This window comes from Staurois parvus, unplaced genomic scaffold (genome assembly GCF_062004578.1).
Source record: "Staurois parvus isolate SC_StPar_1 unplaced genomic scaffold, SC_StPar_1.0 ptg000635l, whole genome shotgun sequence".
NCBI lineage: Eukaryota > Metazoa > Chordata > Amphibia > Anura > Ranidae > Staurois > Staurois parvus.
In genome coordinates this window covers 1,360,324-1,383,818 of record NW_028318431.1, presented here as the reverse complement: position 1 = coordinate 1,383,818, position 23,495 = coordinate 1,360,324, and the positions used below count along the sequence as shown (strand labels likewise).

The 23,495-nt window shown below is 43.0% G+C and overlaps 1 pseudogene across 1 annotated transcript; it reads right to left on the bottom strand.

The window, feature by feature from the left end:
• Window positions 1–2,945: 2,945 nt before the first annotated feature.
• On the bottom strand, window positions 2,946–23,344 carry LOC149449168 (structure-specific endonuclease subunit EME2-like; annotated as a pseudogene). The gene is made up of 8 exons (XR_016315444.1): window positions 21,368–23,344; window positions 19,049–19,185; window positions 14,680–14,772; window positions 11,003–11,115; window positions 8,812–8,914; window positions 6,939–7,052; window positions 5,131–5,320; window positions 2,946–3,181 (listed from the first exon to the last, which is right to left on the bottom strand). The product of XR_016315444.1 is annotated as a structure-specific endonuclease subunit EME2-like (transcript).
• Between the last annotated feature and the right edge of the window lie 151 nt (window positions 23,345–23,495).

Here is a 23,495-nt window from a genome sequence, read left to right as displayed (position 1 = left end):
CCTCTGGTTACCTGTCCACCTCTTTCCTTAATCCACTGGTCACCTCTGTACCCACCTCCCATCATCTACTGGTCACTGTACCTCCTTCCTTCTCTGCTTACCTTTGCACCCCTTTTCCATCCATTGGTCACCTCTACCCCCACCTCCATTCACCAGCAATCTCTGCAACCCTTTCCTTCATACGTTGGTCATCTCTGCAACCCCCCCTTTTCTATCCACTGGTCACCTCTGCATCCTTCCTCTATTGGTCATTTCTGTACCACCCTCCATCCACTGGTCACCACTGCACCCCCCAGATCACATCCATTGCTCACCTCTGCAGCCACTCCCTTCCTCTGTTCACCTCTACACCCCTCCCTCCATACACGCTATATTACCAAAAGTATTGGGACACCCATCCAAATCATTGGATTCAGCTGTTCCAATAATTTCCATGGCCATATGTGTATAAAATCAAGCCCCTAGGCATGCAGACTGCTTCTGCAAACATTTGTGAAAGAATGGGTCGCTCTCAGGAACTCAGTGATATCAAGTGTGGTACCGTGATAGGTTGCCACCCGTGCAATAAGTCCATACGTGAAATTTCCTTGCTACTAAATATTCCATGGTCAACTGTTAGTGGTATTTTAACAAAGTGGTAACAACTGGGAACAACAGCAATTAAGCCATGTAAAATCACAGAGCGGGGTCAGTGCATGCTGAAACGCACAGTGCGCAAAGTCACCAACTGTCTGCAGAGTCAATAGCTAAAGGCTGCCTTCAGATTAGTTCAACAACAGTGTGTAGAGAGCAGCTGCATCCAAGCTTTACATCACTAAGCGCAATGCAAAGCATCGGATGCAATGGTGTAAAGCATGCCACCACTGAACTCTAGAGCAGTGAAGATGTGTTCTCTGGAGTGACCAATCACGCTTCTCTGTCTGGCAATCCGATGGGTTTGGCGGTTGCCATGAGACTGGTACTTGGCAAACTGCATTGTGCCAAGTGTAAAGTTTGGTGGAGGGTAGATTATGCTGTGGGGTTGTTTTTCAGGGGTTTGGCTTGGCCCCTTAATTCCAGTGAAGGGAACTCTTAAGGCGTCAGCATACCAAAACATTTTGGACAATTTCATGCTCCCAACTTTGTGGGAACAGTTTGGGGATGACCCCTTCCTGTCCCAACATGACTGCACACCAGTGCACAAAGCAAGGTTCACAAAGACATGGATGAGCAAGTTTCGGGTGGAGGAACTTGACTGGCCTGCACAGAGTCCTGACCTTAACCCAGTAGAACACCTTTGGAATGAATTAGAGAGGAGACTGGGAGCCAGGCCTTCTCGTCCGACATCAGTGCCTGACCTGACAACTTCTCGTCCGACATCAGTGCCTGACCTGACAAATGCGCTTCTGGAAGAATGGTCAAACGTTCCCATAGACACCCTCCTGAACCTTGTGGACAGCCTTCCCAGAAGAGTTGAAGCTGTTATAGCTGTAAAGGGTGGGCCAACTAAATATTGAACCCTACGGACTAAGACTGGGATGCCATTAAAGTTAATGTGCGTGTAAAGGCAGGCCGAACAATACTTTTGACAATATAGTGTATATGGGAGTGGGGGGGCCTCATAATTATTTTGTGGGGTATTTTTTGTGGTGGAGGGGAGGGAGGAGAGTGGACACACGTCCGCTCTCCTCCCCTTCTTGCTGTGACCCAGAAAACTATGTGTATGACATCTTTTCCAGGTCACTTGTCGCTTTCCCTGGCTAGCAGAGCCGGGAAGGAATGTATTGCAATGCGTTTTGCATTGCAGTACACTCAGTGAAGTACAGAGGAGACATCTTTTAGACTGAAAACCTGTCACCTAAAAATCATCAGCGGGTAAGTAACTTTAGTGCAGAAGAGACAAAGCATGTCTCTTCTGCATTAAACGTCCTGCCTGTTTGCCCATTTTTATTATTTTAGCTAAAGTACCACTTTATTGACTGTAGGCAGCCACACTCGAGTAAACGCCTAAAGTTATTAGAGCCTGACACTAACTTTTCTTAGAAATGTTCCCTTCCTGCTGTGTAAAAAAAAGATCTATATACTTACCTTTTTTTTTTTTTTTTTTTTTTTAAGTCCGATCACATGATCCTGCAGCTCTGGCTCTAGCAGTGACCACAGCTTTCCATGGCCCAGCCATTGTCAGCCCTCCTCCTCTCCCCTGCAGCAGCCACTCATAACACAGGGAAGCTGGAGCTGCAGGATCACATGACCAGGCCTGAGCAGACTAAATAAAAAGGTAGGTTTACAGATCTTTTATACACAGAGTAGACAGGATAGGCAGGAGGAGGGGGTAGGAACATTTTAAAAAATCGTTAGAATTAGGTTTTAATTCCACTTTAACACAAGATGTTATAGTGCATGCAGTACCACACTGTTGAGATAACAAACTGGTCTAAATGTCAGTGGACATCTGGCCGGTATAATCTAAAGCCCTGGTGCCCAGCCTGCAGCCCGAGGGCTACATGTGGCCCTTTGATATATGATGTGTGGCCCTCAGACCTTAGTGGTTTATAGTGGAAACATCAATTGGGGCAATAGTATTGATCTTTACTAGTTTCATGTAACGTGTTCCCTGTTTTCTATTGTCTCCAAAAGCACATCCCCAGCCCAAAATGTGGCACGTCTACACTCTCTGGCCCTCATTTTCATCTATTAAAGTCTGAAGTCTCTGACAGTCCTCTCAAGCACTATATATATTGAACAGTATGTGCGGTCCTTTGGTGATGTCAGGGGCCACATTTGATGCCCCCTTTAGCTCATACGTTGACAACAACGGATCTAAAGTGACTATAGATCTTTCCATAGGGTGTGAATGAGCCAGTCATTAAAACACACAGGCACATTTTCCTTACTGCAATGATTGGAAACATATTTTTATTATAAATACTTTACTGCCAAATAACAGTACAAAAGCACCAGTGATTATGTACTAGGAATTTAAGTCCAATACCAGTTCTGGATTGGTTGAGGTCATGAACAGCCAGATGCGTCGTGACAAATCAGGACCAATGCGCCTCTCTCTTGCCTGGTCTTGGTCATTAGACTGTGTGTCATCGTCATCTGGATACTCCATATCGTCTGTGGCACATCCAGCACGTGGTACCCTCAGGTTACTGAGGAGAGATAGTCTCTCCTTATCAGTATTACATGCCACATATGCCTGGATAGAGAGAAAAGATACAGAATTTACTTTCTTTGAATAACATCAGCTTTATACACCGACTACTAGAATTAATACAGAACAGATGAAATGCGTACATGTGAGCTTATTTACCTGCTAAAGGATTTGTGTTTCTGTCCATCCGGTCTTACCATTTACACAGCTCTGCCTCACAGCACATCCCTGCCTAGAAGGGGACTTGATTTGTCTCTGCTGTGGATTCATTTTTACTTACAGATCTATTTTCCACCCCACCCTGTGTCAGGGCAATGAAAGGAGAAGCAGCACACTGCGCTCATCCCTTCATCACTGCTCTTTTATCAGCATGCTCCTTTTGCACTGCAGCAACACCTGGCTGTTTGTGTTTCCTCCTTTCTGAGCTCTGCTGTACAGGGGAATGCAGGCTGATACCAAGCCAAACATGGTGCTTACACTGCTGACACTGAAAAAAATACATTATTTTGATGTATTAAATGATTACAGAACAGCATCAATGTATGTTTCTATTAAACTAGTATGGTAAAGTCTAAGAAATACTTGAAGCACTTACAGTACCTTTTAATATTTTCCAGATCCACCAGAGATCCCCATATTCTGGGGTGCTCGAATATGCAAATATTGCCTTAAAAGAATAATGGTGAGAGTTGACACCCCCTCCTGGCTCCTGTGCCTCCCTATTGGCCACTGAGCTTACCTGTCAATGGGGAATAGTAGATGAGAGGGGCTTTGTGAAAGATTGTAAAGTTTCTAAACCACCTTATACAAGCAATTAAAAAACAAGATCTATTTTTATATATACTGTACATCAGCTTGATGTAACTAAGTAAATGTCTTACATCCACTCAATTTCAGATATGTGCTTTTCTACAGCATTCCTTAGAACAGTGGTCTCCAAACTGTGGCCCGGGGACCAGATGCAGCCCTTTACTTGCTTTTATCTGGCCCTTGGGGAACTATTTCATCCAATGATACCAACAATGGGGCATAATTACCCCCACTGACAACAATGATGGGGCACTATTCCTCCCAATGACACCAAGGATGGGACACAATTTCTCCCACTGACACTAACAATAGGGCCGTATGACATTAATGATGGGGTACAATTCATCTCAATGACACCAACGATGAGGCACAATTCCTCCCAATGACACCAAAGATGGGACACAATTTCTCTCACTGATACCAATGATGAGGCAAATTTCCTCCCAATGACACCAAAGATGGTGTCAGTGACTTTTCCCCACTAACATCAGGGACTTTTTTTACTCCTAATCCAGCCCCCAGAAAGTCTGAAGGACATTAACCCCTTGGCGCCGGCGCCTCCTGGCCCTTTAAGGGTTTCAGAAGTCGGGAGGCGGGGCGGGGTTTACGGTCATGTGACCACCGTGACACACCGTCACATGATCGGGAAAGAAGAGATCGAAAGAGGAGATCGGGACCTTTCCATGAGTACTGGACATGTGTGCTGGGAGTGCGCAGGCGTGTGCTCTCAGCAAATATGTTTTTTTAATAGAACGCAAATGTGCGGCCGCTCGGCGTCTAGGCCCAGACACCGGGAGGCCGCACATTTGCATGCGTCAAGAGGTTAAACTGGCCCTTTGTTTGGAAAGTTTGGAGACCCTGCCTTAGAAGATGGTCCATTGTTTTGATAGGAGTGATCAATGATCCCTATGGCTATACACTCCTCTGTCTAATATCTGCAGATGCTCAAGCTTTCCCTTTAGTGTGAAAAACAGTGGGGGAGATTTGCTAAAACTGGTGCACACAGAATCTGGTGCAGTTGTGCATGGTAGCCAATCAGCTTCTAGGTTTTATTGTCAAAGGATAACTGAACAAGCTGAAGATTGAAGCTGATTGGTTACTATGCACAGCTGCACCAGCTTTAGTAAATCTCCCCCATTGCATGTGGATCCTGGGCAGAAAACACATTACACAAAGACACTGACCTCCATAAGGAGTTGTGGAGAAGGATAGGCCTCTGTTATAGTTGCAGCCATTGCTGGACTGACTCTATTAAACTGCTGAATCTGTCTCTTCCAGGCCAATGGTAAGCCAGTGAGCGATCCTTTGGGTCCCCACCCTCGCCAGGTGCCTGCTGAGGTGCAGAAGGAGTAGCTCTGAGCCTCCCAGTGCAACCTGCAGACAGAGAGAGAACGTTGTTTACCATGGTCCACCTTGCTGCACCATCACTTATAGGCCATCTGGCCTCAATGTTTGCTGCAAAGAAAAGAAAAATTTGGGGCACGCATGCGTGTGCCCACTGCTGACCCGCACCGAGACTGGACACTGTGCAATTTTGTCAGCAGGTTTCATCCAATGATTTATGGCTGATACCTGCTGATTGGCTGTATCCAATCACAGCACACAGCCCTGTGTTTACAAACACACAGGACTCTGTACACAGAACAGCAATCTGTCCGTTTCTTCTCCCTGAAAAGCAGGGAAAAAAAACAGCCAGATCTCTTAGGCCCCTTTCACACGGACGTTCTGATCGGGTCCATCTGCCCGTTTTTCAGGCGGACCCATTGAAACATCTATTCTCCTCTATGGAGCGGCGGGTGTAAATGGACATGTGTCTGTTTACACCCAACGACATCCAATCTGATTTGATCCGTCAAAAAGATGAATGGGGATCCATTCCCCTTCTGTCCGCCGGATCGGATGGGATGGCAGCTGGATGGAAACACACAGGCGGTTGTTTTCCATTCAACCGCTCATAGAAGACAGTTGATCCGCTGACCGGTCCACCCCGTCTGAAAGGGGCCTTAGTAAAAGTAGCACATATTACACATACAACACTTGTTAGGCACACAGTTAACCCCTTGATGTGAACCCTTTCCAAGCCAGTGTAATTAGTAGAAGGACAGTGTAAAGTATTATATCTGATCACTGTATTAGTGATGTCAGTGTCATTTAATTTATCTCCCAGTGACGGTCTGTTAGCACTAGATTGTCCACCACACTATCACAGTCCTACTGTAAGTCACTGATCACCAGCACAGCGTTAAAGCTGCGTAAATTCCAGTATATATACACCATAGTTTTTAGATGCTATAACTTTCACACAAACCAATTATTATACACTTAGTGGGATTTTTCCTTTACCAAAGACATGTAGCAGCATTTTGGCCTAAATTTATGAAGAAATTAGATTTTTTACATTTCTTTATTTTTTATAACAGAAAGTAGAAAATATTGTGTTTTATTTCCCCAAACCTTTTGGGTTTTTTTTTTTTCGTTTATATAATAAAAAATAACACCAAAAGAAGACTCTATTTGCGTGAAAAACATTATATAAAATTTCACTTGGGTACAGTGTTGTATGACTGATCAATTGCCAGTTAACGTAGCACAGTGGTGAATATAAAAAAACTGCCGTGGTCATGAAGGGGGTAAAACCTTCGAGAGGTCAAATGATTAAACAGAAGCTAAGAAAATAGCTTCCTTGGCTGTAAAGGACAAGAGGGTTTAGCTCTGCTCTAAGTGTATGTTATTTCAAGATGTTGCAGTTTGGTTATTGGCATACACCTAAAACGGAAATAATTTAGTAGGCATTCAGTGGATTCAATAGACAATTCATTTTAAATGTAAATTCTTTTTCCTTTATACCAGCTGAAAATGCTGATTTGCTGAAAAACAGAAATCTAAATAATCCATTAAAGCAGGGCAATGATTATAAGGCTGCTCATGTCGCTTGTATAACCTTTCACTCACAAGGAATTTACATTGTCCAGTCACTTTTTTGTGAACTCACCGGAACGGGCGCTGAGCTATACTCTTGGTCACAGCACACACGTTGCCCCAGTTCTCTCCATGTATCCAAGAATAAGACTTCGGTCTCATGGTACAGCTGTAGAAATATAAGTGCCTACCTCCACAGAGGAGGATAACAGTTATCAAAGAAGGTGACATCACAGAGAAAACTTTATTATAATATACATAATGCTTTCACTTTAAAATTTAGATTTGACAGCATGCCTAACAGTGATAATAAACTAGAGAAAAATCAGAGTTAAAGGGCAACTCCATCTTTTTGCACCATGTTACGCCCATATTTAGGTGCTGCCCCAATCTAAAAGGATCTTGTAAAGAGATGCAAAGGTTGCTCCTTTTCTTACAAAATAAATTTACATTCATGACTACAAAAAGTAAAAAAAAAAAACAAAAGAAAAAAAAACACCTAAGCTGGGGCCACTGATGCAGAGAAGGTCTGAGATTCTTATTACAGCTCTGAAACTGATCAGAAAGAGGGCTGATCTTGCCACTTGGCAGTCAGTTTGCAAAAAGTTTTGACAATAACTCAGTTTCTACTGTAAAGGACACAGGAAGGTTAAATAAAGTGACAAATCTTTAGTAAATTCTCCCCAGAAGCTAGTTTGAAAAATATATTATGGCTTCAACATAAAAGCCTCATTGCTCACTGGGTGTTTAGCCCCCGGTGCCTGAAATCCTGGCATTTTGGTGCAAATGAAAAGTTCACCATCCAGCCCCACTGCTGACAGTCTGAAAAAATCTATGAGAGGCTGAAAGCTGCTGCGGATGGATTGGACTGGATGGTGCGCAGAGTGGTACTAACATTTAGGGCAGTATGTTCCCAGGAATGAATACCCAGAATGCAAGCAGTGTGCACTCCCAGCATTCATCCTTGGCCACATACTGCCCAGGGGCGGACTGACCATTTGGAAACTCGGGCACTGCCCGAGGGCCCGGGGTCAGTAGGGGGCCCCATGAGATGCCCCTGGTACCTTTTTCATAGGCTTTTTGAGTTTGGACAAGGACACAGGGGCCCCATAATCCCCTATTGCCCGGGGGCCCCATGAGTTGTCAGTCCACCCATGATACTGCCACAAACATTAGGAACACTCAGTGCAACATCCAGGCCTGTCCAGCCACAGCAGCTTTCAGCCTCTCATAGAGTTTTACAAGTTGCCGACAGTGAGGCTGGATGGTGCAATCTTTGCCTTCCGCCCGCATCAAGATGCTGGGATCTCATGCATCGGGGCTAAATGTCTAATGTGCATGGGACCTGAGGTGTCTGGAACATGTAAACTTAAAGTGGAACTAAATGTAAAATAGAAACATTTGTGAACAGGCAGTCTTTTTATTGCAGAAGAAAAATGCAATGTTACACTTTCCTGCCTATTTGCAGTCCTCTGTAGAATGTACACTGAACTGCACAAACTGGGAAACTCCCAGCGTGCCAGTATGACTGTAATCCTGCGCATGCGTGGGAGTGATGTCATCCCACATCAGCCAATCAAAACAGACAAAAACCAGGGTCCAAAAGAACCCAGGGAGAAGAGAACAGCGCCGAGCAGGGACTTTATGGGTGTCAGATTGTTGGAACTAGAACTAAGGTAAGTACGTGTGCCTTTAGTTCCACTTTAAGACAAAAATGTATTGCATAAGCTCACTGGGCCACATAGTCCCCCCCTTTAGGACACAATGCAGCAAAGTAAAAGAACTATGTAGCAAAGCAAAATTCATTTTAGGCTCTTGCTTAAAACAAAAAATTGTATTCAAAATTTAGTTTCCAAAACTAATCCTAGAAGATGATACTAAAGAAGATGATGTATGGAGAAGTCTTTAACCGAGGACTGGTATTTAAATGTAGATTAGCTACCAACCTCATCTATATGTCGCCTGGTCACTTGGCTTTCTGGCTGTTCATCATAGCAAAGGCTTGGCTCTAGAGAGTGTCTCTCCATCTTACGTGACAGTCTTTGACATCTGGTGGTCAAAAAAACATTTACTATTAAAGCTCAGTCAGTTCACTTTTACCATCTCAGTGTTTTCCGTCTTCAAGCATAAAAAGAGAACCCCAAATAAATAAATAAATAAATAAAAAAGTGAGCGCTTTCAACGTCAGCAGCTATGCACTAAAGGTAACCAAATAAAACTTCAGTCAAAACAGTAAGTAAAGTGCAGCGGTATAAATAAGTAAATAAATGATAATAATGTCCGTATAAATGAATATTCTTATGGTGACAATCCGTGTGTAGAGTGCCCACTATTGGCGGTACTTCAGTGCTTGTGTTTTTAAAAGTGGGGTAAGAATACGCACTCACCAGATGTGTAAAGAAATTACGCATTTAAATCAATCATCAGAGGTCCCCTTTAAGGAAATGGATTAAGCCATGTATAGAGATATCCTCCCTCTGGATGGGTGGTATGTCAGGCACTTCTGGGTGGTATATGGATCCAGTAAACCAGAGGTCCCCTTTAAGGGATGAGTGGGTGTAGCAACCTGTGTAGCAGGAACTCCCTCCTCTGTGTAATAAGGTAGATCTTGATTCAGGGGTGGGCTCTAGGAAATCAATGACTCCACTTCCTTAAAGGGGACCTCTGATCATTGATCTATATGCGTAATTTCTTTACGCATCTGGTGAGTGCGTATTCTTACCCCACTTTTAAAAGCACAAGCACTGAAGTACCGCCATAGTGGGTACTCTACACACGGATTGTCACCATAAGAATATTCATTTATACGGACATTATTATCATTTATTTACTTATTTATAGTGCTGCACTTTACTTACTATAAAAAGAGAACCCACCTCTTTGTTACGTTAGCTTTTGGAACCAGAAGTCTGGTGTTGTAAGTGCACGGTTTTTAGCAAAAAACTGAGGACTTGGGGTAAATAATGCAGGTGCCTGTGAACTACACCCACTATGCACTGATTACACTTGCAATGCTCTGCAGGACTGAATGCATATATTTAAAAGAGAAGCATTGCCAACCGTCTCCTATGGATCATAGGTGTGCAGCTTGTTCTGCACTCCTGTGATCCATTTTCTGACCTCACAGAGCCAGTCCAGGCTCTGAAAGATCCTAACCACATGGTTGGAATCCACCCAGAATCCTGGACCGGCAGCTGACTCAGCTTCTCAGCAATCCAGTGATATCCTGAGCCAGCCACTCCCACCCCCACCCCAGCCTATCACTCCAGTGAGTGCTGGAGGGGCAGAGCAGAGAGCCAGTCACTGACAATCACTGCTCCCTGCTCAGAGTGGAGGGGAGAACTGAGCGATCAGCAGTGTCTGATCACTTAATTCTCAGTGGATAGCCGGTGGGGGACAGATGCAGCATCAGATTGATGCTGCATCAACCTAGGTGAGTAGAAGATTTTCTCTTTGTATAGCCCATACTTCTCTTTTAATAAATGCACATTTTTGACTTTATTAATGTGTGTGCAACCTCACCTTCAACACTTAACCTTTAAGCAGAAATCGGGGCAAAATGTTTTTTGAACCATTCAGTGGTGCTGTGCCCACACTGCACGGGCCATCTGCTCGTTTTTGTCTAGGGGTCATAAGAGTGAAAATATACTTACCGAATCAGATGATCCTCAGAGCGCAACACTGGTCCTTGCCGCTTCTCCCCCCCCCCGCATGCTAGCGGTCTTGTCAATGGACTGTTCCTGACGTCATCACGCCCACAGACCGTCTCAGAGCCTGAGGATGGCAGGAACAGTCCACCGCTGGACTTGGGGGAGCGTGGTTTTCCGGAGGATCGGAGGACGGGATATATATAGCTTTTCCACTAAACCCCTGGACAAAACGAGCAGTTTTCCCATGCAGTGCACAGCCCCACTGCATGGGAAAGTAAAATTTTACATGGAGTTCTGCTTTAAATTTCAATCTGTAAGCCAGACTTGCATCTTAAAATCAGACTGACTATTGAACACTGTAGCTTTGAACAGAAAGTTTTTTGGACAAAAAAATGTAAATAAAAATGTTTAACTTGAATCAGAATGGTATTATGTCAAAAGTGAAAGGTCCTCTTTAATGAAAGTTGCAGTCTGTAATCCAACTTACCTTCTATAATCATGTAGCCCCAAAACAGCCAAGGTGATCTTCTTTCCAGAACACTTCCTATCTATTCCAAACACAGAGGTCGGAGTCTCAGAAGTCATGGAGTTTTCAGGAGTCTGGAATGGAGAGGGATCAGCTACTTTAGATCTTACAAGGCTGTTATTAACTTTTTCACTGCTGGGCCCTGACGTCCATTTTTTCACCTCATATACCCAGACCACTTTGGCAATATTTTCACTGGTTATGATCGGCAGCTGCTGATTGTGGCCCTTCACGAATTAGGAGAGTCTCAGGTACCACTCTGCCATAAGTTCATGATCAGCGTGGTGGCTATTAGCTTATAGCCTAAGGCAGTGGTCTCCAAAACTGTGTCCCGGGGGCCAGATGCAGACCTTTGCTTGCTTTTATCCAGCCCTTGGGCCACTATTTCTTCCACTGATACCAACCATAACCCCCCCATCACTGATCCCAATGAAGGGACACAACTCCCTTTAATGACATCAACAATTGACACCAATGATGGAGCACAATTCCTCCCACTGACACCAAAAATGGGCATTGTGTTTTCCCACTCATGTTAGGACCTTTCTACTCCCAAGGGCCACAATCCGGCTCCCCAAAAGTCTGAAGCACAGTAATGGCTCTTTGTTTAGGAAGTTTGGAGACCCTTGGCTTAAGGGAATGCAACTGCAAAAAGGATTACTGACATGGCCTACTGCAAGCAGTTCTGCCCTTACGTCAGTGCCAGTGAAAGGATTAAACACAACCTCCACCCCGATCATGCCATGCTTTTAATGCCAATGAAAGCGGATCTATCATTACAAATTACAAAGCACATGAATTAATATGGGAACATTTTACCATGACATTCTTTTGAGAAAAAAAGTACCTTTTTGTTGTTCTTAAAAAAAATGGCTGCTCAGGTGATCTAAAGCCTGAGTGGAAGAAAATGTGGGCTCAGTTCGCATCACCCCCGTGTTTTCCCCTTTGTTTTATCTGTATACTTCATATCTTTTCTATATCCATCTACAGTACATGCCTTTTATTACATATTCCTTTGTAATTAAACTACTTCCTTGTATAATCTCCCAAAATGAAAACAACTGAAATATACATAGACATTTAGCAACATTTTACTACTTGAAGTCTCTCTAAGGTAAGATTCACACTACTGTTGGTTGTGAACAAAATTGTGCGCTTTCCTGACGCAAAACATCCTGCACAACAAACACTTTACTCCTGCGCTAGGAAAGGACTCAGTAGACCCAATAGGAATGTTCTGGAATTTTCTGGAATATGCACTGCTTGCTGCCCTCAACAGACCGGGGTGGTCCGAATACACTGGATACAAATGGAGAAACAGAAAAAGGGCGCACCGATCTAGTGCATTATCGTTTAAAATGATTTATTAAAGAAACAAAAATAGGTATCATACTCACAATGGGAATAATAACACAGGCATGTCAAACTGAACAAGATGTATGGTCCAAACAACATCTGAGTCCATACGATGGAACCCTGGATGACCAACTGGCTAACGCGTTTCGAGGACACAACCTCTTCCTCAGAGCCAACACTACAGGAGTCTGTACTTCTCTTTATATAAGTTACTAAATGGTAACAAAAGGGCTGTCCTTTGGCAGACACGTGGCAGTGCCAATATTTCTGAATTAATTAATTATTATTATTAGTAGTATTTATTAATTCCTAATGGCACTCCCATGTATCTGTTTTCACACGTACCGAAATGCAGGGTACGTTTTGATGCGGCATGATTTTTGACAGGGGTCAGAGGCTTCTTTACCATGTTTCCTACATGTAGGGAAGCCCACTGAAATGAATAAACTGCTCCACACATAACTCACAGGAACTTGATAAAAACGCAGTTAAACGCAAGGATGTAAACTGAGCCTTAAGGCGGAGCTCCTCCCAAAGGGGGAAGTTCCGCTTTAAGGACTGCTCCCCCGCTCCCCATTAAGGACTGGCACCTTTGGGGGGCGGATACCCAAATGTGACAGGTACCTGCTCCCATTTGCCGGTCCGATTGCCTAGGCGATCGGAAACAGAAGGTGTCCTCCCTCCCTCTCTGTAGTCTTTTGGGACACGTGACAGGTCCCAGAAGACTACAGGACCATTCAGGAAGTGCAGCACTACTCGCGCATGCGCAGTGGGTACCCGGCTGTGAAGCTGCAAGCTATCACAGCTGGGTGCCCACACTGAAGATGCTGGCCTCCTGGAATACATGACGGCCTGCTGGCTTCCTGGAATCCAGGACGGCCAGTGAAACGGGCTGCGGGGGACACACCACAAGACCGAGGGACAGGTAAGTGGCTGTTTTTTAAAAGTCAGCAGTTTTTGTAGCTAATGACTTTTATTTTTTGACAGGTGAGTAGAACTCCTCTTTAAAGTGTTACTAAACCCAGGACCCTGCATTAACTATATCTGGCCTCCCACAGTACACAGAACATGGAAATATAATTATTTTAGTAAATATAAACTGCTAAGTACCTTTTTTTTATCAACGGGTAGAGCAGTCTTGAGACTTCTATCAATGTCCAGCAGAGTACTGGATAAAGCTAGTAGGAGGAGTTTTCATTCTCCCGACTGTCCTATGAGGCTGCATGACCCCTAAACCTCTGTCTGGACAGTGCTTATTGACCCTGTGCTGGATACATGCACTCTCCCAAGAAAAAAAAAAAGCTCTCTAGCATTACACACCAAACTGTGCATGTTCAGCTTGTCTCCAAGGCTCTGTTCTATCAGCAGTTGGATTGGGGACAGCAGTAGAAGGGGAGGATCAGAGAAATCTGGATCAAACATCATTTTTAGACAGTGCAGAGGATTAACCCCTTAGGTTCCACAGTGAGTATACCAAGGATGCTTTACTGCATATACAGACTGATTTTACTGCTGTGGGTTTAGTAACACTTTAGGCAAAAAAAAAAAAATCTAGGACACATACTGTAAACCTTTTTTTACATCTATTATAATTGACCTCAGCAAATGCAATTATTGTACATATGGCACATGGAAATTGAGCTATATGCCCCATGGGTCCCTATATTATTATTAGTATATTATTATACAGGATTTTGTATAGCACCAACAGTTTGCTCAGCGCTTTACAATATAACAGGAGATAATACAGCAACAATACAGTTCAATACAAGAGGGGTAGGAGAGCCCTGCTCCTTGGAACGTACAATCTAAGAGGGAGGAGCTAGTGGTACAAAAGGTAATAACTGTGGGGGATGGACTGGTAGGAGGAGTAGAAGTTTCCATTATTAGCTGAGGGCAGGATAGGCTTCCCTGAAGAGATAGGTTTTCAGAGATCACCTAAAAGTAAGCAGAGTAGGTGATAGTCTGATAAATTGGGGTAGAGAGTTCCAGAGCATGGGGGAAGCTCTGGAGAAGTCCTGGAGACGAGCATGGGAGGAGGAGACAAGGGAGCTAGAGAGCAGAAGGTCGTGCAAGGAGCGGAGAGTACGGTTTGGATGATATTTGGAGACAAGATCGGTGATGTAATTTGGGGCAGAGTTATAAATGGCTTTATATGTTATTGTTAATGTTTTGAATTTTATCCGTTGGGCAATGGGAAGCCAGTGGAGGGATTGGCAGAGAGGGGTGGCAGATACAGAATATATATAAATCTGCATGTTCTTCACCTTCCCAAATTTTACCTGAATGTAATAGAAGACACTCTTGAGAAATTCTCTAGGCTCCACCAAAATCAGCATTTGATCTTCTTCCCCTTTACATAGATCCAGACCATCCTGGAATATAAAAACAGCGATTGAAAAATCCAGAAATATTTTTGTGTTAGCTGAATGAAAAGAGTTAGGGACTTCATTTCTGTGTTTCTCGTGTGTAGTGCAGTCCATGGAAATGAATAGGCTGCCATTCATGCCACACATGGAAATGCACCTGCATTTGGTTGCATCTGCAGGTGTGAACCAAACCTAAGAGGAAGAGAGGACACCCCAAGATAGGAGCTCTCAATAGCTGGCATTATATCACCATTCTGAGCAAACATTTGTAGTAGGTCTTATGTGCACTCCTTATCCCCCCCCCCCCACACACACACACACACACACACACACACACTTCTTTTTGCCTCAGAACATATTATTATTACAGTGCTAGTGTTACTGTTTGTGTTTTTGTTGTATAATTTTGCTGTCGTTTTGGTAAAAATTCTCTTCTTTGGTCCCGGTAGAGTAACAATTTTCTTACTTAATCCCCCAATACCAGGGTGGATTTGATTTAAATCAAACTGAGTTAAATCACGATTTAAATCACTAGTCAGTAAGGCTTGATTTAAATCCTAGTTTTCTACATAAAGACTAATTCTTGCTGGTATAACTTTAATATGCAAGTAGATGAAGATTTTTAGAATAACAACTTTTCATATTAGTTTTTTTATCCCCAGTTTAATAGGTTAATCATTCATATTTGGACAACTTTTCTGTTGTACTTAGGAAGGAGAAAAATAATCATTACCTTAATAATAACAATTTAAATAGATTTATTCAACTGAAACAATAACATTCCAGCATATGTTATTTGCTTAAACATCCATGTTTGTTAACTAATTTGGCTAAACAAAATATATATATTTTAAGAAACTTAGACTGTCAGCCCCTTCCTCCTCACACTTAGTTTCACTTTCTTCTTGTGCAGATCTATTCCACTCCAAACAATCAGAAAAATATTGTTTCTATTCTATTCACTGAACTTCTTGAAACTTCGCACTGAAGGGGTTGATTCTGTATTCATAGGTTTGTAGAAGTTAGGATGAAGGTCTTTTTCTTAACTCTCTTCATGTTATAACATTTTTGCTGTGAAGAAGAGGCATGTGATCTCCGCTGAGTCAAATTCAGTTTTGAGAACTGCAAAAGTAAACCGAACATCTGTGATAATATCTTGTAGTCAGAGAAACTGACCAATAATCTTACAAAAACCTCTGGAAGAGCATGACATTGTGAATGGATTCATGGAATTTATTTACCAAAAAAATTAAACATATACAGCCTTATTCTACATAATTAAAAAACTAATCTTTATTTCATGATGGAATAACCTTTGGATGGTAATATATTTTCCTCAAAAAGCATTTTATTCAAAAAAATCCGATTTAAATAAAAAAAATCAGATTTAAATTTAAAAAATCAGATTTTTAAAAATATATATATTTTTTTTTTAAATCATTGATTTTTATCCACCCTGCCCAATACTGATGATCTCATCCCTCTGCATTCCCACCCTTGGAGGCTGCTCCCAGTGTTAGCCATGATAAGCTCAGAATACCTCTCTCAGTCTTAGTGCCCCCTGTGCAGGCTGATATCAAGTCAGAGGATTTTCAAAGTCCCCCCAAAAAATTAAAAGTCAGCAGCTACAAATACTGTAGCTACTGACTTTTATTATAAGGATATTTAGATATCCATGGATCAAGTGCCGTCCTCACCTGGGCTGGTTACTCACTGGTCTTTGGCAGCCCGGTGCAAGCATGTTTATTAATTGAAGTGCGCAGTGAGCCCTAACGGCTTCACAGCCAGCTACCTACTGCGCATGCACAAGTTGAGCTGCACTTTGTGAATGGTCTTGCAGCTTTCTGGGACTTGTGATGTGTCCCAAAATGTTGCGTGTTAAGAGAGGGGGTGGGGGTGAAGTTTCCTTTGGATCGCCTGGGCGAAGTTTCAATCAGATTGCCTAAGCGATCCAAGTGGAAGTGGGAGCAGATACCTGTCAAAACTAGATACCCACTCGACCCCCCCCCCCCAAAAAAAAAAAACAACAACGTGCGACCAAACATGTGGGGGGGGGGGGGTGAGTTGGAGGCAAAAAAGCAGAACTCCCTCTTTTTGTGTGAAATTCCACTTTACCACTGTATGCTAGTTTTATGATACATTGAATATAGTTTACTGAATACTTACCAGATTACATGATGACATTATATACATGCTTAGCATTTGGCATTCAGCTTTAAAAAAATATATTCTGCATATACCGTAGGTAAAAGGAAATACAGAAAACAGTGTATGGGAATTACATTGTGTGCAGTGGCTTGCTGTTTGTGCACAAAGGTGGTGCCATAAAAAGAATACAATGGAGACCTTTTCTCATAAAATATGAATTATTAGAATGTATTATTCTCTTTTTAACATAACAACATAAAGGAAACCTTTAGAGCTTCCAACATAGAGCAAGAATTTAGCTAATGAAGCCAGAGAAAAATCAGAACGGCTCATCTAATCTGAGTTATTGACTCAAAGTCCTGAAAGCCTTTGGGTTAGCATAATAGTCCAGCAACTAGCATTTCCAATAGAGACTTTAGTACTGACAGCCCCTATTTGCTCTTACCAATTGTTCAGTGTCTGCCACCCCTCTCTGCCAATCCCTCTACTGGCCTCCATTCAGTGTCCTCCACCCCTCTCAGCCAATCCCTACACTGGCCTCCATTCAGTGTCCTCCACCCCTCTCAGCCAATCCCTCCACTGGCCTCCATTCAGTGTCCTCCACCCCTCTCTGCCAATCCCTCCACTGGCCTCCATTCAGTGTCCTCCACCCCTCTCAGCCAATCCCTCCACTGGCCTCCATTCAGTGTCCTCCACCCCTCTCTGCCAATCCCTCCACTGGCTTCCATTCAGTGTCCTCCACCCCTCTCAGCCAATCCCTCCACTGGCTTCCATTCAGTGTCCTCCACCCCTCTCAGCCAATCCCTCCACTGGCCTCCATTCAGTGTCCTCCACCCCTCTCTGCCAATCCCTCCACTGGCTTCCATTCAGTGTTCTCCATCCCTCTCTGCCAATCCCTCCACTGGCTTCCATTCAGTGTCCTCCACCCCTCTTTGCCAATCCCTCTACTGGCTTCCATTCAGTGTTCTCAATCCCTCTCTGCCAATCCCTCCACTGACTTCCATTCAGTGTCCTCCACCACTCTCTGCCAATCCCTCCACTGGCCCCCATTCAGTGTCCTCCACCCCTCTCTGCCAATCCCTCTACTGGCTTCCATTCAGTGTCCTCCACCCCTCTCTGCCAATCCCTCTACTGGCTTCCATTCAGTGTCGTCCACCCCTCTCTGCCAATACCTCTACTGGCTTCCGCTTACTCAACAAATTAAATTCAAGGTGCGTACAACAACTTATAAAGCCATCCACAACTCAGCCCCCAGCTACACCACTAACCTAGTCTCAAAATTCCAGTCACATCCTTCTTTTCCTTCCTCCCAAGACCTCCTGCTCTCCAGCTCCTTTGTTACCACCTCTTATTGTTGCCTTCAGGACTTCTCCAAAACTGCTCCCACCCTCTGGAACTCCCTTCCCCAATGTGTTCGACTATCTCCTACCCTGTCCACTTTTAAACAATCCCTAAAGACTCATTTCTTCAGAGAGGCCTATCCTGCCCCCTTCCTAGCAACTGTACATGTATTTTCCTCCAACAGCCCATCCGCCGCAGTTATTACTTTTTGTATCAATTGACCCTCCCTCTTAGATTGTAAGCTCTACTAAGCAGGGCCCTCTGATTCCTCCTGTATTAATTTGTATTGGAACTGTACTGTCATCCTTTATATTGTAAAGCGCTGCGCAAACTGTTGGCGCTATATAAATCCTGTATAATAATAATAGTACAGATTTCCTCAAATAGGACTAACCCTCTCAGATGGATATTTTATTGCAGGTGACGTCTGGCAGACTGAGACTGCCCCAGGTTTCTTTCTTAGATCTTGATTGCTCTTACAGGGAGATCTTCCTGCTATAATTCATGACTCAGTTCCTGGCCACCTTTGCTCTGGCTATGTTTTCCGCAGTCTAGAATAAATATGAAAACCCAATAGAGAGAATGGGACATCTCATAATGGCCACATCAGGTGTGAAAACCTGATGCTCAACAAAGATCTCAATAGGAGAATCCCAGGAGAACTAACAGGCATTTTATCTCAACAGCACCTACAAAGAACTGAAATATCAGTTTGGAGTTGACTGATTCTTCCACGTTAAAATTTAAGTGGCTCTAATACAAAAAAGTGTTGTCTGTTCCAATCACAACTTACTACACATGTCCAGTCAGCAGGCATCTCTCTTCTCCAGGTAATGCTCCATGGCACAGAGTGTGGCTCTAAGGAGTAAGTATACCCAGCTGAACTCAGAGCTTCCAGCATTCCTTCTGACCCTGCATCTTGGAGAAGACCTGCGCAATAAGAGATCAATCAACAACGCAATGTAGACGTATATGTGTGATTGACAATGATGCAAAAAGTTGATCTGTAATGTTAGCAAGCACCAAAAGACAATTTATATAGTGGCAACTCCCAATGAGTCACATTTGCTTGTAAACTCTACATGTAAGAACACAAGGCCTAACCTGCCAGATACCCTCTTCTGGTCCTCCAAAAAAGCTGCCAAACACCAATCTGAAATGGTAGCTTGCGCCAAAAGACAATATACAGTGGGGATCGAAAGTTTGGGCACCCCAGCTAAAAATTTGTATTAATGTGCATAAAGAAGCCAAGGAAAGATGGAAAAATCTCCAAAAGGCATCAAATTACAGATTAGATATTCTTATAATATGTCAACAAAAGTTAGATTTTATTTCCATCATTTACACTTTCAAAATAACAGAAAACAAAAAAATGGCGTCTGCAAAAGTTTGGGCACCCTGCAGAGTTAATATCTTGTACTGCCCCCTTTGGCAAGTATCACAGCTTGTAAATGCTTTTTGTAGCCAGCCAAGAGTCTTTCAATTCTTGTTTGAGGTAACTTTGCCCATTCTCCCTTACAAAAGTCTTCCAGTTCTTTGAGATTTCTGGGCTGTCTGTCACGCACTGCTCTTTTAAGGTCTATCCATAGATTTTCAATTATGTTGAGGTCAAGAGATTGTGAAGGCCATGGCAAAACCTTCAGGTTACGCCTCTTGATGTAATCCCCCGTGGATTTCGAGGTGTGTTTAGGATCATTATCCATTTGTAGAAGCCATCCTCTCTTTAACTTCAGCTTTTTCACAGATGGCATCAAGTTACCATCCAAAATTTGCTGAAATTTTATTGAATCCATTTTTCCTTCTACTCGTGAGATGTTCCCTGTGCCACTGGCTGCAACACAACCCCAAAGCATGATTGATCCAACCCCATGCTTAACAGTTGGACAGAGGTTCTTTTCATTAAATTCTGTGCCCCTTCTTCTCCAAACGTACCTTTGCTCATTCCGGCCAAAAAGTTCAATTTTAACCTCATCGGTCCACAGAACTTGTTTCCAAAATGCATCAGGCTTGTCTACATGTTCATTTGCAAAGTTCAAATGATGATTTTTGTGGTGAGGACATAGAAGAGGTTTTCTTCTGATGACTCTTCCATGAAGACCATATTTGTACAAGTATCTCTTTATAGTGGAATAGTGTACCACAACTCCAGTGTCTGCCAGATCTTTCTGGAGGGATCGTGCAGTCAAATGTGGGTTTTGAATTGTTTTTCTCACAATCCTGCGAGCTGTTCTGTCTGATATTTTTCTTGGTCTTCCAGATCTTGATTTAACTTCCACTGTTCCTGATGACTGCCATTTCTTAATTACATTCCGAACAGAGGATATTGACATCTGAAGACGCTTTGCTATCTTCTTATAGCCTTCTCCAGCTTTGTGAGCGTCAACTATTTTCAGTTTCAGTTTTCTAGACAACTGCTTAGAAGAACCCATGGTGCTGATTGTTGGGGCAAGGTCAGATGAGTCTGGGTATTTAAAACCTTGAGATTGACATCACCTGGTCTTCCCAGACGATGATTGAGAACAATCCATGACACTGGCAGGTCTCAGCTTTGCAAAGGGGGCAGTGCATGCTATAAATTCTGCAGGGTGCCCAAACTTTTGCAGACGCCATTTTTTTGTTTTCGGTTATTTTGAAAGTGTAAATGATGGAAATAAAATCTAAATTTTTTGACATATTATAAGAATGTCTAATCTGTAATTTGATGCCTTTTGGAGATTTTTCCATCTTTCCTTGGCTTCTTTATGCACATTAATACAAATTTTTAGCTGGGTGCCCAAACTTTCGATCCCCACTGTGTATATATATATATATATATATATATATATATATATATATATATTGCCAGTTCTCAATGTGCCCCATTTGTTTGTAAACCCTGCATGTAAGAACATAGAGGTCCATCACACTAGCTACCAGATTTGGTCCTGCAAAGGACTGCTATGATATTATAGGCTGATCTGAAATGGTAGCATTCACAAAAGGACATTTAATATAGTGACACTTCTCAATGTGTCCCACCCACCAGCAAACTGATTCTGGTCCTTTCCAGAGCTGCCATTGGCCAAAATCTGTTTCGGAAACTGGGAAAAATAAGCGTAGGACATTTTCCTACCTGCATCCACCTGGACAACCATAAATTTCCCACATTGATCTGGCCTCAGGAGCTTCAGGGCCTGTGCTGATTCTTTCCTTTTCTCTCGTTCCTCCTTTTCCAGATTCTTGATCTTCTCTTTCTCCTGACGCTTTTGTTCCTTCTCCCTCTTCTTCTCCTCAGCCTTTACTCTGTTAGCCTCCAGCTCTTCAGGACTCTTCTTCCTTCTTGTCTTCTTTACTGGGCTAGACTTGGTGGACTTGGGAAGAGGTAGTGATAAGGCTGATGAAGTTGGAGGAAAATGGACCTCTTGAATGTCAGAAGGTTCTGAACCTCCAGCTTTTATTGTAGGAACAGTCCAGCCAAGTTCTCCACCATGTCCTCCTTGTCCAGGTCTCAAAAGCTCCCTAGGTTCTGCCTTTACAAATAGACTGCCATCTACATCATCCCAACACTTGCTTACATTTTATTCCTGCCTCTGCTCCCTTGATGTCCTCTGTTAGAATACAGTCTGGCTCTTCCTCTTCTGAATCTGATATCTCCCATGTTTTGGCTCTTTTCCTGGGGGAACTGGTGACTGTGATTTTCACCTGCCTTTGCTCCATGTTTAAAGCGTATGTAAACCCAAGAATAAAAAAGATAGGATCTGTTAGCTTAGCCTCACACAGTGTCTTTTTTTCTCACTGTTGTTGTACCTGGTGATCCTGCCAGTAAGCACCTGCACATGAACTTCCTCCAAGACAGTGACAACGTTTACTCACAACTCAACATTTATGCAGGAAAGTGTTGTCACCCTCATGATACGACACACATCGTCCACACCACTTCAATTATTTGTAAAGCAACTACCGCCAATAAGAGTGCCAGTGGATCCTGATTCTCCCCAGCTAGAAAGCAGAAGTAGAGGAAATGATTTCTAAAGACATGCACAGCGCTGGATTTTTCCTATTATAAAGCAAGTTTACTAAGCAACTAAAAATAAAAAAAAGGACACCACTCCCTCTTCCTTTAAAACAGATCACAACTCTCTCTTATTTAATTAAAGGGCTTATTTATACTTCAAGACAATATATATAAAAGGAAACAAATCCAGGATATTGCAAACAATGCCATTCACTTATGGATGGGGAAGGGAACATGTGATCATTTCGAAAAAATGTAATGTAACAATTTGTGGGAGAGAGGATCCATTATTTCCATTAATAGATATTTCCATTAATAGATATTTCCATAAATAGAGATTTCCATAAATAGAGATTTCCATAAATAGATATTGGGCAAAGCCCCAAAACCCCTTAATATACTGCATTGATATATGATCAATGCTTACAGCTACATCTAGTGTCAGCCATGACACATGATATACATTGGTCATCAGTCCTCCTATCATTGATTTACATTGTAGATTGTACACACACGATGTACAAACATGGACAAGGTATTAGTTCTGATACAAACCATTCTTGTCTTTATTAATATCTGATTGCTATTAGTATAGATTTGCTCTGAGTTTATCTATCTAAAAATTCATGACAGATAACAATCACCTTCCCTATAGAACTGTCAATAAATAAAACAAAGGCAGCAAACTAAACCAGAACACAGTCCCCCTCACACAGGGACAAGCCAGCACCACGAACAGCCATCTACCCACACCATGATCCCTACAAGACTCTCAGTCTCTGGACACCAGCTGGACCCTCTGGGCTTCAACAAAATGGCTCCGAGGTCTCTGCCCTCTACTAAACAATACAGCCACGTGGCGCCCACTGATTCCATCACATGCACAGGAGCGGCCATATTTGTTCTGGGCACTCTGCTTACTCTATCAAGTATATTTTATAGATGTTAATGTGATATTTTATATAAGCATTACATCTCTGCACAAGGCTTGGTAAAGGGTCTGACAGGTGGGATCATGTGACACTTGTGACAGCTGGGTGACGGTGTTGCAGCAAGATCTGTCCCCCGTGAAGATCTGCCCCCCATTGACGCAAATATCCCCCCCTAGCAATAAGCTCAGTCTCCCTTGCTGCAAATCCCCACCCCCATGTGACTGGCACCCACGTGTAACTGCACCACCAAAACATGTTATGGCCCCCCAATATCACTGATCCCCCCACATGTGGCTGTACTTGCCATGTCACCC